The sequence below is a fragment of the Pongo abelii genome, chromosome 8 (assembly GCF_028885655.2).
Source record: "Pongo abelii isolate AG06213 chromosome 8, NHGRI_mPonAbe1-v2.0_pri, whole genome shotgun sequence".
Lineage (NCBI taxonomy): Eukaryota > Metazoa > Chordata > Mammalia > Primates > Hominidae > Pongo > Pongo abelii.
In genome coordinates this window covers 132,551,486-132,567,053 of record NC_071993.2, presented here as the reverse complement: position 1 = coordinate 132,567,053, position 15,568 = coordinate 132,551,486, and the positions used below count along the sequence as shown (strand labels likewise).

General features: G+C 39.6%; 1 pseudogene; it reads left to right on the top strand.

The window, feature by feature from the left end:
* The first annotated feature begins 13,302 nt into the window (after positions 1-13,302).
* On the top strand, positions 13,303-13,461 carry LOC112135147 (small ribosomal subunit protein eS27-like; annotated as a pseudogene).
* The last annotated feature ends 2,107 nt before the right edge of the window (positions 13,462-15,568 follow it).

The following is a 15,568-nucleotide window of genomic DNA, read 5'->3' as shown; positions in this document are numbered from 1 at the left end:
AGTGGCGTGATCCTGGCTCACAGCAACCTCTGCCTTCTGGGTTCAAGCAATTCTCCTGTCTCAGCCTCCTGAATAGCTGAGATTACAGGCACCAGCCACCACACTGGCTAATTTTTGTATTTTTTTAAGTAGAGACAGGGTTTCACCATGTTGGCCAGGCTGGTCTTGAACTCCTGACCTCAAGTGATCCTCCCACCTCAGCCTCCCAAAGTGCTGGTATTACCAGGTGTGATCCACCATGCCCAGCCCAAGACTTTATTTTTTAGTACAGTTTAGATTTACTGAAAAATGGAGAGTTCCTATATACCCTGCTTCCAGTTTCTTCTCTTATTAACATGTTACACTAGTATAATACATTTGTTGTAATTAATGAACCAATATTGATGCATTATCATTAGCTAAAGAACAGGGTTGTCTTCATTTGTTTTGTGTTGCTATAAAAGAATATCTGAGACTGGACAATTTATATTCAATAGTTTATTTGGCTCAGGGTTCTGAAGACTGGGAAGTCCACGATTGAGGGGCTGCATCTGACAAGGGCCTTCTGGTGACAGAAGACATTGTGTGGCTTCAGAGTGCGTGAGGAGTGATAAAGAACCTACTCTCGTGATAAGGACATTAATCCATTGATGGCAGAACCCTCATGACTTAATCACCTCTTAAAGGTCCCACCTCTCAACACTGTTGCCTTGGGGATTGTTTCTATCACATGAACTTTGGAGAACACATTCAAACCAGAGCAACAGTTTATTTAGATTCTTTTTCTTTTTTTTTTTTTTTTTTCCAGATGGAGTCTCTCTCTGTCGCTCAGGCTGGAGTGCAGTGGCGTGATCCCAGCTCACTGCAACCTCTGCCTCCCAGGTTCAAGCGATTCTCCTGCCTCAGCCTCCTGAGTAGCTGGGATTACAGGCGTGTGCCACCACGCCCAGCTAATTTTTGTATTTTTAATAGAGACGGGGTTTCACCATGTTGGTCAGGCTGGTCTCAAACTCCTGACTTTGTGATCCACTCGCCTCTGCCTCCCAAAGTCCTGGGATTACAGGCATGAGCCACTGCACCCGGCCAAGTTCTTTTAGTTTTTACTTAATGTCCTTTTTCTGCTCCAGGATCCCATCTAAGATCTCACATCACATTTAGTCTTCATGTGTCCTTAGGCCCCTCTTGGCTGTGGCAGTTTCTCAGATTGTCTTGTTTTTGTTGAATGACCTTGACAGTTTTGAGGTCATGCATTTTGCAGGATGCTGCTCTATTGAAATTTATCTTTAGGTTTTCTCCTAAGACTGGGGTTATGAGTTCTTGGGAGGGAGACCACAGAGGTAGAGGGCCAGTCTCATCGCATCATCTCAAGAGTGTGTCGTGCATAGGATTTATGATCGTGCATGTTGGCCCTGTTGACCCGGCTGGGATAGTGCTTATGAGGTTTCCCTGCTGTAAAGCTACTCTTTTCCCCTTTTCCATACTCCACACTTTGGAAGGAAGTCACTATTTTTAGCCAACACCTAAGGAATGGGGTGTTATGCGTCTCCTGTTTGAGACTAGAGTATCCACATAAATTATTTGGAAATATTCTGCAAGGAGATCTGTCTATACTCCTCCATTTATTAATCTACTCTAATCTATTCACTATCAGTATGGACTCATAGATATTTATTTTATATTTCCAATACTACTTTATTTTATTGCTCATATTGCTCCATTTTCCACCCTTGGGAGCTCTTTCGCTTGGTTCCTGGGTCCCTCTGACAGCCGCCGTCATTGTGGGGGGTTTCTGTGTGTTTGTTTGTTTTTGAGCACTTGTTTACTTTCTGTCCCTAAAAGAAGCTCCAGGCTCATTTTGTGTGTCTCTTGCCCCAGTCCTAGAATCAGTCTTTTCTCCAAGAGGAGTTGGTTCCTTTCACTGCAGGATGAGATTAGCAAACAAGATCTGGGTGCTTGGTGCATTTGTTGTTCTTGGGGTGTTCTTTTCCAGTTCTCTTTTAAAACAATTTACTGCTCTTGGCTTTGTCAACTATGTTATTTTCATAGCTAAAATTTTCCAGCAATTCAGTGAACTCTTCTAGGAAACAACCAAAGATGGGTTCCTTTCTCCCACCCCGAGGTGTCTCTTTCAGTCTCTGCAGTGAGGCAGAGGACCTCAGCTTCTTGGGCTTCTGAGCTAGCCCTGAACACACGGCACCACTCCCTTTAATGTTTCCTTATGTTACGCTCAGTTTTGAAGATATTTTATGTGAGCGCAGCGGGTCTAAATTTAAGTAAAAATTTCAACTGCTTGTCTTGTTACCAGTGTAAAAATCTTTGTTGAGGTGACAGTGGAATGAAGAGAGCTTCTAAGCAAAGTCAAGCTCACCCACGTGCAGGCAAGGACCACTGCCACAATATAGTCCTCTTACAGTGCGTTAAATTTCTTTTAACAAAATTTACAAGATTTACTAAAAATCTTATAAAATTAATAAGACTTAAAACTTTTCTTAGAAGAAAGTGTGTGATTATTCTCCTTGTATGGTCTTTTAATGACTTTGCCTATATTTTATATTTATTTTCTATTAAGTGTGTTTTCTCCATTTTCTCCTTGGTTAGAACTGCCAAGAGATTGGGTCTATTTTATCAGCTATTTTGAAAAACCAACTATTGATTTTATCTATCAAGTTTACCTTTTTGCTTTCTATGTCAGTAATTTCTAATTTTATTCTTGAGATGAGATATAAATGAATTAGCCTTCTATTTGATGTTATTGTTCTTTCTTTTTCTAACTTCTAGAGTTAAATGCTTAGTCATTTAATTTTAGTCTTCTTTGTTTCCTAAAAAATGAGCTTGAGGAAATAAATTTTCCTCTATTATAATACTATTTTGGCCGTAACCCAAGAACTTTGATTTGTTCTACTTTGATTTTTTCAGTTTCTAAATGTTCTATAATTTGTACTTTATTTTTAACTTGAGTGTTATCTAGAGGAGAATTTTTTAATGTTCAAGGTTTTAGAGTCATTAATTTCTAGTTTAATTGAATTATACTCAGAGAAAGTGGCATTTACGGTTTTTACCTTTAGAAACTGAGATTTCTTTGTGACATAATATATAAACATTTTGAAAGGTTTCATGGATTTGAATAGAATGCCTGTTTTCTGTTTTTTGGCCGTACACTTCTGCATATATCTATTAAGTTAGAATTGTTTATTATGTTATTCAAATTCTTTGTGTCTTCATTTATCGGTCAATTTCTGAGAGAGTTGTATTAAATTATCTCACTATTTATTTTCTTAGTATTGCTTTGACTTTTCTAACAGTTTTTGTATTGCACAATTTTAGACATAAAAACATAACTATTTTATCTTCTTAGCAGATTGCTTCTCTAAGAAGATCAAGGCTGGGTGCGGTGTCTCATGCCTGTAATCCCAGCACTTTGGGAGGCCGAGGCGAGCAGATCTCGAGGTCAGGAGTTCAAGATCTGCCTGGAAAACATGGTGAAACCTTGTCTCTACTAAAAATACAAAAATTAGCTGGGCGTGGTGGCGTGTGCCCAGCTACTCAGGAGGCTAAGGCAGGAGAATTTCTTGAACTCGGGGGGCAGAGGTTGCAGTGAGTAGAGATCACACCACTGCACTCCAGCCTGGGTGACAAAGTGACACTCTGTCTCAAAAAAAAAAAAAGAAAGTCAAGTATTTTTTCTCCATTTAATATTATTCTTCATTATTTTCATCTTGGTTTACTTAATATTTCCACTAGCTTTCTTTTTGTTAAGATTTATTGAATTTATAATTCATATGGTGAGAACTCATTAAGCATTGCCTTTTAAGAATAAGTAAATTTTTACAGGTTTGAGTCCTGTTTTTCCAAATATGTTCTTAGTTATTGTATCAATTTGTGGCTGCTATAAGCGGGATCTTTTCTTCTACTATATACTCTAATTAGTGATTATTTTATATAGTAAATCTATTTATTTTTGAATATTAATTATGTAGCCAGCCACCTGAAGTTGTATTTTTTAATAAGAGTTTTCAGTTAATTCATTTGGGTACTCTGATTATCAGTCACAATATGTTAAATAACAATAATCTGCCTTCTCCTTTTTCTGTTTCTCCTTTGGTTCTATCATTGGGTTGCATTGCCCCACATTTCCAGCAAATGAGAGATGAAACCAGCCAGAGAGACATTTTTGAAATGAATGCAAGGTACTGGCTTTATTGTGGTAACAAGGTACACCTCCAATTAGAATGTATTTTGTTGCAATAACAGAAAACTTGGATCATAGAGATTCAAACATAAAGTCTCTTCTCACCAACCACAAGAATACTGGGTAGAAGTGTGTTATGGTTCCGTCCATGGCTCAGCCGTGTCATTTATCGGAGTCGGCTGGCTTTTCCCTCTTGATTGCAAGAAGCCTGCAGCACCCTGAGAGTGTGGTGGTGTTTGTTTTTCAGGAATGCAGGCATTTCCCCAAAAGCCAACTCCTTACCTCTGCAGATGTCTCTTTAGCAAGGGACGCTGGAAAACCAGGCTTATACAGCCTGCCTTTCATCTACATTTTCAAATGTATTAGCTAGAGTTGTACAAAATATTGTTTTGAGTTCCTTTAGCTTCCCTTGTGTCTATGGTTATTTTTCTATTCTTACTTTTAGTGTTGCATTTTTGTGCTTTCTCGCGTTTTTCTTGATTCGTCTAGCAAGTAGTTTATTTTACTGTGGGTTTTTTTTTTCTTTTCTCTTAAAGAACTGCTCTTGGTTTTATCCTGGCATTTTTGTTTGCTAATTTATTTATATCTGCATTTATCTTTATTCATTCCTTACTTTTGCTGTTTGTGCTTATTTGATACTTTTCTAAATACTTGATTTGGGTGCCTAATTCGTTTAGTTTCACTCTCTGATGATTCGTAGTGAAAGAATTTAAAACTGGGTTTTCCTCTAAGTACAGCTTTAGTATCCAATACGTGTTGTTTTTGTTGTCATTATCTTTATTTGTAGTTTTGAATTCTTTGGCCTGAGAGTAGTTTAGAAGATGCTTGCACATTTATTAGTAGGGGAGGGTTTTTTCCTCCTTTGTTACTAGTTTTAATTTTATTGTACTGTGGTCAGAAAATCTGAAGCATTTATGTTTTCTTAGAATTTACTAGTTTTGTTTATTACTCAACTTCTACAAAACACATGAACACTTGAAAAGAAATTGTTGTTAATTATATTAGTCGAATCCTGTGAGGTTTTTTGTTTTTGGTTTTGTTTTCCTCTCTTTACTTACTTACTTATTTTTAGTCTATAGAGGCCAGTAGTGACTAAAAAAGATATGCTAAATTCTCCCGTTACTGTCCTGTTTCAAACAGTTTATCTTTTTATTTCCTGCAATTTTCACTTTATCTATTTTGATGTTACAATGTTTGGCATATAAAGATCAAGCAAACATGCATTTTCATAGTGAGTTTTATACCTAAGCATTATCATACTTTCTCCTTAAATTCAACTCTGTCTAATATTAATACTGCTTTATAAACCCTACTACTTTCCATTTGCTGCCTGGTGTAGCTTTGGCCATCCTTTTACTTTCTAAGTTTGTCTTTTACAGCATATAGCTGGATTTAGTTACCGATCCCAAATGTAAATTCTTTTTTTAAAAATAGAACTTAACTTTTATCACATTTGCATTTATTTTTATAATAGCTGTGTTTCATTTCAATGTTTTAATCTTATTTAATGTTTTCGGGGTTTTTTGCTTCCTTGGTTTTTCCCTTGTGTTCTTTCTTTCACTATATGTTTTTGATTGTTTATTGTCCTGGGGGCATATGGAATATATTTAATCTGTTTTAATTTCTAACTAATGGCTACCTTTACAACTTTAAACAGTATGCTTAACTCTCTCTCATTTTATGAATTTAGGATATGGAACAGTGTGAGGAAATTAGGACTCTTGCATTTATTTTTCTTGGTTCCCTCTCTTTCTTCCTAAGTTTAATTGGTATTTTCTGATAGTTTTATTTAGTATTTATCTTTTATCCCAGTCTTTTCTTATTATATTTTAATTTTTATATAAAACATTTATGTTCACTTTATAATAGCAAGTTTTATAAATATTTTTAATGTTTCCCGTAAAATGTTTTATTTTTTGCATGCATAAACTTACATTCTGTTAATAACATAATCACCACAGTTAGTTAGCTTTATTGATGTGGATTTGATATTTACCTCAAATCCTTTTAGACATTGGTGTTCCTAGTCTACATCTTCTCTGAGTTCATCAGAGTTTATTTAGCAGATGTGCTGATTCACATATAAGGACAATATCTCTCTTTAGTCCTTGCATATTTGCGAATGTCTTTGTGTTGTTGTTATGTATGAATGCTAATTTAACTGCATAGCAAAATTCTTGGGCCACTTATCTGTTTCCCAAAATCTATAAATATCTGTTGACATTAAATATAGTTGAGCTGAGCTTAATTTTTACCTTTTGAAGAGACTTGTCCTGTCTTCAATTAGTACAGCTTTCTTTATTTCTAAAGTTCAGTAGATTCCCCAAGATATGTCTTCCTGTTGTTGATCATGATTTCATTGAATTTGGTGAGTCTGTTTGATGGGAAGGTTCCATTTTTTCGCCTCAGGAGAGCTTTTCCCAGTATCCTTTAAATCTGCCTTTCTGCACCTTTCGGTGTGTTCTCTGTTCCAGGACATTGGTGTTTGTATATTGATCTCTGTGGCGTGCCCTCCTGTCACTATTCTTGTTTCTTTTTGCATTCTGTTCAACTTTCACAAATCTCTTCCTTATGTCTCTGACTCAGTTTTCTGCAAAGCCAATTGTTTTTCTTATTGTTAATAATGGGTTGATTATTTCTGCCTTGGGGTTTATTTTGCCCTCAATTTCTTTCCTTAATTTCCCATCCCCCTTTTTGTGTTATTCTTATGTTTTATCATCTCACTGTCTATCTTAAGTTTCATGGGCATTCTGTTTTAGTAAATTTCCTTGAGAATGTGAGTATTTCCGATGATGCTGTCATTTAAGCTGAGACTCACCAGGTAAGAAGACATCCTTCAGGTGGAGAGCCAGGGTGCAGTTGTGCCTTAAATGCTGCTGGCCCGCAAGCCTTCCCCATTCCATAGGTTCTCTCCACCTCCTGTCCTTCCCACCAACAGGAAAAGGGGAAGCTAACTTCATCTTCAGTCTTACACCAAAGGAAACTAATCCACTGTTTTCAGGTTACATTGATCAGTCTTAAATCCCTAAAGAGTTAATTAACATTCCATCTAAGTCTTTTTATGTTAAAAGTTCATTTCCTTGGTCTTCATTGCCTTATCAAATTTAAGCAGTAGTGTGGCCCAAGTAGAGGAGGATAATCGAATCATCATCAAGTCTGCAAAACCAGATTGTGAAGTCTTTAACCCTGGCTTTGGGAGTTACTGCAAATGGCCATCTGCCTCCCTTTCGGTTGGTTGTTACCGTAGGCTGGTTCCAGGAGGGAGACGCAGGATCCTTTAAGCTTCTTCTTATTCCTTGGCTCCCCTCAGGTTATCACAGAGGTCTCTCTGCCCTCACTTTCTCTAGGAATCTTTCCTGGCTCTGCTTCCTGAGTCTACAGTCTTGTTCCTTCTTCTTCCATTCTTCCCATTGGCCTGCTCTGGACATCTGGGCTCTTTCTTTCTCCCTAGGCCAACCTCTGCCAGGATATAGATTATAGAAGCCCTGCCCCTCCCACATCTACAAGTCCTACCTACATCAAGTCCCAGACTCCCACTTGCCCAGAAAGGGGAGGTGAGGCATTCACAGGAAAAATGCAAGATACATTGTGCATCCTCAGGTGACAGCCATGCACATTCTGCAGTTCTTGGGTGATTCTTATTTTGGATATTGGTCATGGTCTGTTGAATGGAAAGAGTGTTCCTGGTGTTTGAAAGCATATCCTGACACTCACCTCTAAGTCTCTTGTTTCCAAATCCTGGGTAGACAAAAAAACATGAACCCACGCTTCTTGTTGATGTAGACCAATGAGTCAGCAGGGACATGGTTGGCTCTGATGCAGGTGTGTTGGTTGCCTTGATGATTCACATCCCACAGGAAGAATTGCTGTTAGCAACATGATATTCTGAAATGGTGAAGAACTTGTGAGAAAGTGCCCAGTGAAACAAAATACATCTGCCCTCAATTTACATCATTGTTGCCTTCCTGAAAATGTCAGTGGTGTATATGAAAACCACGCAAGGAATATTTGTGCTTAGATATTGACCAGCATTAGGTACTGGGACTGGATCATCACAAGTGGATTTTTTACCTACCTGAATGTGCAATAGGACATTTAAAAGCTGTGCTGAAGACAGGATAATGCTTTGCCATGTGGGACTGTCCCATCTATTCCCAGACCTGTTCACTAACTGACAGTGGTGTCCACCAATCACTGTAACAACCAGAAAATACCACTGCAAATTTACAAGATTCTCCCTGGGGTGGCACAGCTCACCTTGAGAACTACCAATTTAGATAAACTGAGTCTTCCTTTCAGATACCTTTAATAGATCCATTGGTCAGATTGTGGGGTAGAAGAGCATCAAGCAAGTTAATACTTATAAAGATTTTAGAACAATGCTTGGCATGTTGTGAGCTCTGTATATGTGGTTATTATGCAAATAATGCATCAGTGGTAATCTAAACATGCCCAAGTTTGTTAAAGTTAATAAGCAGACAATTATGAGGGCTAAGCCCATGTAACCACTTGATTTTTTTTTTTGTAAATGATATGAAATGTACACAATTTATGGTGGGTCATTATGTATGTAAAAGGTAAGAAGAAGAATCTATATGTTTGCTTTTATAAACAAGGACACATAAGAAACTGGTGACATTGTTTACCTCTGGAGAGGACTGGATGACTGAGGAATAGGGTAAAAGGAAGACTTCATTGTATTTGCTTTTAAACTTTGTTTTTTTGTTTTTTTTTTTTTTTACTGAAATGAATGACATGCTTAATTCAATATAAATAATAAATAAATTTTTAAAAATTTTAAACAATTGAGCATATATTTCAGGATATCATGATTCTGCATGGCAATGACATATGAATAAGAGTTTAACATAGGTGACTGTGTTATTTACTTTTTATAACCGAATGAACTTTGAATAGTATTTCTATTCCTGCTTGGATCTCCATTATCCATTATTAAAATCAATGTCTACATTTCCTGATACCATATTGTTTAATTTTCACTGGACACAGAAATACACTTACGCCATTGGTGCTCAAACCCAGCTCTCCTCCTCCAATGCCCAGGTACCAGGTACTTTGGAGGCTCATAGACAGTGAAAATTATGCAATCGAATTCTAACTTATTAGGCTTTCTGGGACAGAATGACTGTGATCCTGATGCAGCCGGTGAGTGGGTGGGAGGAGGCTGGCAGGGCCTCTGAGAAGTTAGAAGGCTTAGCAAACGAGGATTGAAGGATCAGGGAATTTCCCAGACATAGAATCTCAAGTTTGGAAGGAAACTTTGGAGACTACCCAGGTGACTCTTCCTCCTCCCTCCTTCCCATCCCCCCTCCACTTCTCCCCTCTCCTTTCTTCCAACTTTCCCACCTTTCCTTCTTCTTTCCTTCTCTCCCTCCCCCATTCTGTACTTCCATTCCCCCCAGCTTTCCTCTCTCCTCTTTAACAGATGATAAAACTGAGATTCAAAGAGAAGAACTTTCTCCAGGGTCACTAATGAGTGAGGGACAGAGCTGGAATTCAAACCGAAGCCTCCTTTTTTGCTAGAGGGATGCAGGTGGAAGAGGCTATTCCCCATCTTCATGACCTTTCAGAGCAACTGCTTTGCTCCCCTTCCATGTGCTTGGCAGGGAGGGGAAGGGAGCAGGGGTGAAGACATTGGACATGAAGGCATTTCTGTGCTGCATCTAAGTTTAGAAAACACTTGGGAAGCATCTAAAAGACAATAATTTCAAGCCAAGGTGATGCAGTTACAGCCTGTAGTGACGAACTGGACATGAACTCTTGCTGGAGCAAGGCAGGGTGCAGGGAGAAGGTAGCCCTGAGCGCCCACCCCGTGTGCACCAAGGGAGTTCCAGAGCTAACAGAAAACAACATCTGGGCTCAGGGGCAGACTTTCTCCTCAGTGCTAATGTGTGGAAAGATTCTGGTCATTTCTGTGCTCTGTGCTCCCCCAGGCCCCTCAGCATAACTCAAAGGACTTTTCTTATATATTAAAAAAAATAAAGCCGTAAAAATGCTTATTTGTACAGTCAAGGTCTGACGTAGTTTGCATATCTGTCCCCACCCAAATCTCATGTTAAATCATAATCCCCAGTGTTGGAGATGAGGCCTGGTGGGAGGTGACTAAATCATGGGGACAGATTTCTCATGAATGGTTTAGCACCTTCCTCTTGGTGCTGTTCTTATCATAGTGAGTAAGTTCTCATGAAACCGGGTCATTCAAAACTGTGTGGCACCTCTGCCCCTACTCCTTCTTTCTTGCTCCTGTTCTCACTATGTGATGTATCTACTCCCCTTTTGCCTTCTGCCATGATTGGAAGCCTCCTGAGGCCTCCTCAGAAGCAGATGCCACTATGCTTCCTATACAGGCTGCAGAACCATAAGCCAATGAAACTTCTTTTCTTATAAATGACCAGCTTCAGGTATTTCTTCAGAGCAGTGCAAGAACAGCCTAATACAGGGTCCTTGTAACAAAAAGTGGAATCTAAATCTGATATCCTAGCACCAACTTCATCATAGATTTTGAAAGACCATGTGCTCCCCTTTCTCGGGGGGAAGTAGAGACATCTGACATTGTCCAGCCTCACCTTAGAACAAGTGTCCCTGAAAGACTTTCTTTGGTCTCCTTTCCCTCTCCACAAAAAGCCTACGGTGATTAAAAAGATTCCCACATCTATTTTCAAATGATGTCAGAAAAGTAGATTAAAGGTTTTATGCTTAGGAAAATGAGGATAAATATTCAAACATAAATTATGGCAGTATTAATAATTGCACATTTGTGCTAAGTAACTGGAAAATTATTTGAGCATTAATTCCATTTACATATGTTCATTCAGATTTGTATCCCTGAAGCATGCAAGTATTTGGGGTTTGAAACATTTAATCACTTAGTAAGCAGCCCTCAATGGGATTGCCATTTATTTATTGTCTTTATTGATTTTCCTACACAGAAGGATGCTTGTGGTGTACAGCAACTGACTGCCGAAGTGAAAGAACTCTATCTTTTCTAGTGCAGAACAAAAGCTTCTATTTTGTTTCCTTGGATTTTTTTTTTTTTTAAAGAGCAACCTATTTTCTTTAGATCATCCCAGCTCGGAGCCAGAATGCTGCTGCTTACTTCGTTTGCTAGATATTCTTCTTCCATTAGTATGATATTTTATTGTTCCTAGACAGACACATTGAGTAGTACTTGATTTTCTGTTCAGGCCAAATTTTCAGACTTAGTCCCTGCCTGGAGCGTGGTGGACACCTTAGCATCCCAGAAGCACGTTTGGTTCTTAGTTGATACGTAGGATGGACCCCCAACAGGTTCTTCATTGATACAGGACATTCCCCTACAACACGATAACTGGAAAAAAACTGAGAATCCAATTCATTGGTCTGGACATGTCATCTTCCTTCATCTGTTTTTAAAGACATCTCCTTGGTGACTTTGTAATAATTTTTTCATTAATAAGAGGAACTAAAATAAGCACAGCTGCCCCAGTGGCTAACGCATGTTAAAGGCTTGGCATGGACGAATGGATACCAGCACCAGTCTCTCTCCTCATCTTTCCAACAGCAGGTCCATGGGGTGGAGGCTACTAGTTAGGCTGATACATGACATTGATGCTTTTGTCATTTAAAACAGTTGAAGAATAATAATTTTAGATGTTTCATTCTAATTTTATCTCCATTTTACAGATAGGACTTTGGATATTGGCAAGGTTAAGTAATGTTCACAGTCCACACTCACCATTGGTAAAGGCAGGACTCAGACCTTGGTCTGAGGGACTTCACACATATTCCTAATCATGACACCAGCCACCTTTCATCCACTTCAGCTGACATCTGTCTGGCTTGAGGCCAAGAGGGGACACCTTGCAGTCTGCCTGAGCAGCAGCCATTTGAACCTCCCCCTGGTACCCTGAGGCTCAAGAGCACTTGGAGAGATAAAAGTGGGAGTTGACTTGATTCATGAAGGAGGAGAGTGATGGCTTACAAGGTACCACTCATTTTCTGGAGTTTGGAAATCCACTTGCATCTTCATGGAAGCCAGGCACAGAAATGGCCACTGAGGTGTTCCCACCTCTCCGACCCTGAGTCCACCCTGCTTTCATTTCTGTCCCAGGTCTCTGTGCTTTCAAGAGGATGCATCCTGAGGTCATTCATTCAACAGCATAGTCATGGGACTGACCCTTCCCAGTGGAAACCCTACCTCTGGGGCCCCACTCACCTGGAGCCAGGGGAGCAGTGCAGGGCGGGGAGTCACTCCAGGTAACAGAGGACAGAGCCAGGTGACCAGAAGGAGGAGGAAAAGCCAGTCCAGGCGCTCCCCGTAATGAGGCTGGATCTCACAATATCTTAGCAGAGACAGATTCAGAGAGAAGGGTCTGGGCTGCAGGAACCAGAATTCCAGATAGGAGGCCAGGCCCTGACAAAAGCAGACGTCCAGCAAGGGGGACACCGAGGCCTGAGAACAGGCATCAGGACCGTTTGGGGTTCCCCAAACCCCAACTCAAACCAGCCTAAGCAAAAAAGAGATTTGCAATTTCAGGGCTAACCCCTCAAGGAGGTAGAGCATAACTCCCCACCCCTTAAACGTCAGCTACACTTTATCACTTTCTTCCAAAGACTAGAGAATAGAAAGACAGAAAAGTACCTCTATGGTGAAAGAATTTGGCAAAGAAAGGTGATCAGGGTTAGCATTGAGACAGAAAAAACTGACATTCCAAAGCTTGTCTGGCTGTCAGATAGATCACACAATTTTCCAATTAGACACGATCTCATATAATACCAAACTCAAAGTTATTCTGAGACTGATAAAATGAGACAAAGCAAGGCTACTCTATAATTTTATCTAAGCGCAGACAATAACAAGGTCATTATGCCACCCAGAAAATACCAAACACCCCATCTATCAGAGAAAATAAGTGACTGCTACCTCTTTACCAATTCTAGCTTTTTCCTTGTGCTGGTCTCCCCCTCCCTATAGATAAGATTTTGATAGCTATATCCATCTATATATAGGTAGGTTGATATAGATAACGATCAGCATGCCTTTGGCTAGAGGATTTACTATATCCATCCTTGGAAGAGAAATAAGAAAAAAACATAAAAAGAAGCAGCTAGTTCAAAATCCAAATTCCTATTTAATGGATATAAAATGTACAGGTTGCACCAAGATTAACAGGATTTCCATCCATCCTTAGACAGTAGTTCTTTGTGTAGGCTGTTCAACAGGGTTGTGCCAGCCTGCAGGGGGAAAAGCCAGACCAAAAGAAGGATGCTCATTTACCAGAAAGCAACGCTAATCACCCACACAACTTCCTGACTTTGTGTTTGTTGCAGAAAACCTTATCAGTTCAGTAATTCTAGTGAATCTAACAAGATGATGTAATTATGTTTGATTCTGTAAGATATAGAGCAGTGATCTCCTATTTTGGTATTGGTTTTCCAATAACATTTTGATGATTGTGGGGGAGGGGGAGCTTGCCCCAGTTTCGCCTCCTGATAGATAAGATTTATTGAGCTACCCAATCATATAATTGCCCTGCTTTCTGACAGCATACAACCTAGAAGAAAGCTCCGCTTCCTTAGACACACCCCCAAATCACCCAACCAAAGCCAAAATCCTATAATAGTTTCTTTCTAACATCCTCCCACTGAGACACCCTACAGCTCCCCATGGTGTGTGTTCTCCCTCACTGCAAGGAGAAAGAAACCCAGCTTGTCTACCTATAGTGTGTCCCTGGGGGTCTGTTACTGAAGGGCATTCACAGCAGCGATGATAAATCCTGTACCTTTGATATCATGTGGGATGAGAATTGTACTTAATCTCTGTGGTTGCTCTGCCTCTCCAAGACCCATAACCCCAGTCTAACCATGAGAAAAGGATCAGACAAACCAGAATCAAGGGACATTCGATGAAATACCTGACCATCACCTTTCAAAACTGTCAAGATCAATGAAAGCAAGGAAAGTCTGAACAACTGGCACAGCCCAGAGAGGTCTAAGGATGCCTGATGACTAAATGTGGTATTCTGGATGGGGTCCTGGAGCAGAAAAGGGACATTAGGGAAAAACTCATAAAATAGGAATAGTGTATAGAGTTTAATTAAATTTTTTTTTCAGATAGAGTTGGCTTCAGGGTACAATTAAAATGATGTTGATATCATTGTGTCTCCCCATTTCCCATGTTCCCGTGTTGGTCTTTCTCAGGCAGAGGTACCCCACATAGAACAATGCGACTGCTGTAGCTCAGGTCTGTGTGCTCCTTTGAGCTTCAGAACCCAGGGAATAGGTTCTCAGATCGATCTGGCCTCATCTTGTGCTCTGAGTGGCCAACCGAGGTCATATGTTTCTTCCTGGGCTCAGAGGTCAGCTCCACTCAAACCTCATGGGCCCAGCAAGACTATTAGGGACTGAGGGAGAGCTCGTTCCCCAGAAGAAGGGATGCTTGGCAGCAAAAGCGCATATCCAGTAGACTGGCCCTACCTCTTAACTCACCAGGAATGCTTTGGCAGGTATCTCATTTACACACAATCCAACCTTTGCCCAGTGATGAGAGTGAGCTGAAGGGTAGATACAAGTGGCCTTGAGAAAGCCACAGCACCATTGCTTCCCCACCACCACACCCCTGCCATTCCCTTATTTATGGAATGGGAGGGTATCTAACCACATAGAACCAAGGGATTTGCAATGCATTTCTCAATTTTTTGAACTGCTGAATGAAGTGTCATTTGTCCAGGTGCGTGGGACATAGTACTGCTCAGTGAAAGCTAGCTTAATCTCAGCCTTTCCTATTCATAGCCAAAGAATTACCATGAGTAATTCTACCTCTTTACTAAGAGTTAAGCAATTATTATAAGAAGGCCACTGTAGAATCTTTATAGAACTGCATTTCTGCCATGAGTAACAGTGAAGAATCTTTTATGCTATTAACCTGTGTAAATTTTAGATTTTTAAAAATAGTAAGTTATATAGGTCACTGCACTATACCTTTAACTAATTGCAGCATTAGCTATCAAATTCTCATTGTTGGTTAATTTATCTTCAAAGACTCAAGAATGCAATTCAAGGTAATTATTACCTGTATTCCATGCTTCATTTATGGCCTCTGTGAGTCATGAATCTTCTTTCTATAACTGAAAACATTTAATGCAATTGATTCAAGAGGTCTGCCACATACGCCATATAACCAAACTTAGCATAAATTGTATAAATGTGTGTTGTATTTTATGATCGCGTCCTGGAATTCTCACAGGAAATATGACATCTCCTAGTAACACTGGTTGGATTAAGGGAGGGAATAGAGAATTGTGTTATTCTTTCTTCATGTTAATGAAGTTTCCATTAATTTTTTTCTCCTTAAACGAAGCCTGGAAACCCTTGAAATACATTTGCAATGCATTTCTCAAT